This window comes from Ictidomys tridecemlineatus, chromosome X (genome assembly GCF_052094955.1).
Source record: "Ictidomys tridecemlineatus isolate mIctTri1 chromosome X, mIctTri1.hap1, whole genome shotgun sequence".
Taxonomy (NCBI): domain Eukaryota; kingdom Metazoa; phylum Chordata; class Mammalia; order Rodentia; family Sciuridae; genus Ictidomys; species Ictidomys tridecemlineatus.
The window spans coordinates 14,740,620-14,741,654 of record NC_135493.1 but is presented as its reverse complement, the minus strand read 5'-3'; the positions used below and the strand labels follow the sequence as shown (position 1 = coordinate 14,741,654).

Sequence of the window (1,035 nt, the reverse complement as noted above, 5' to 3'; positions counted from 1 at the left end):
CTTTATTGTTTAAAAAAATTGTTTCAAAGATTTCTTAAATTTGTGATAAGGTAGCTAGAATTTGATCTCTTTTTTTGTAATAAAGAGATTTGGGTTATAATGGAAATTGGCCTGTCACATTTTGATAATCCTATACTGTAACTGGTCAGCAAAGTCAACTCAATTTTTATTTCTATTTTCATCCATCAGCAGCCTTTATGAGAGAAGAAAAAAATAATTTTTTAATGCTTTTACAATTCTACCAGCAATTTGTTAAGTTATGTAGAGATCATAATAGAATAGTCATTACCAGCTTGGCACAGACCATGAGTTCCCTATTGCCTATTTTACCTGCACTCAAGGTAAGTGCTGTTCTGGATGTATATACCAGCTCTGATCCTTACCAGCTGTGTGAACTTGAGGACTGACTTCATCTCTCTGAACCTTAGTTTCTTTTTTTTCAAGTGATTTTTTGATTTGTTCTTATTAGTTATACATGACAGTAGAATGTATTTTGACATAGTATACCTATCTGGAGTATAACTTTCATTCTTTTGGTTGTACATGATGTACAATTACATTGGTCATGTAATCATATATGTTCATAGGAAAGTTACATTGGATTCATCCTACTATCTTTCCTATTCCCAGTCCCTCTCCTTTCCCTTCATTCTTTGTCTAATCCAAAGTACTTCTATTCTTCCCTCTACTCCCCCTTCTTCTGAGTTAGCATCTGCATATCAGAGAAAAAATATAGAACACTTCACAAATTTGCATGTCATCTTTGCACAAGGGCCATGCTAATCTTCCCTATGTCATTCCAGTTTTAATATATGTGCTGCTGAAACGAACACTTTAGTTTCTTACTTGTACAATTGTTTAGTTATACACAGAGTTCTTTTGCTACTAATAATGGCAGCTTACATTTATTAAGCCTTTAGAGCAGGCACTATGCTTAATTGCTTTTCATGCATTATCTTATTTCATTCTTGTAACAGCTCTCAAGGCACAGATTATTAATTTTATAAATGAGAAAACAAGGCTCATGCAAGTGAA

General features: G+C 33.1%; 1 non-coding gene across 1 annotated transcript; it reads right to left on the bottom strand.

Annotated features, from left to right (window-relative positions):
* Positions 1–726: 726 nt before the first annotated feature.
* Positions 727–833, bottom strand: LOC120891285 (U6 spliceosomal RNA). Its single transcript, XR_005735663.1, has one exon. It is a non-coding gene; the product is annotated as a U6 spliceosomal RNA (small nuclear RNA).
* Positions 834–1,035: the final 202 nt, after the last annotated feature.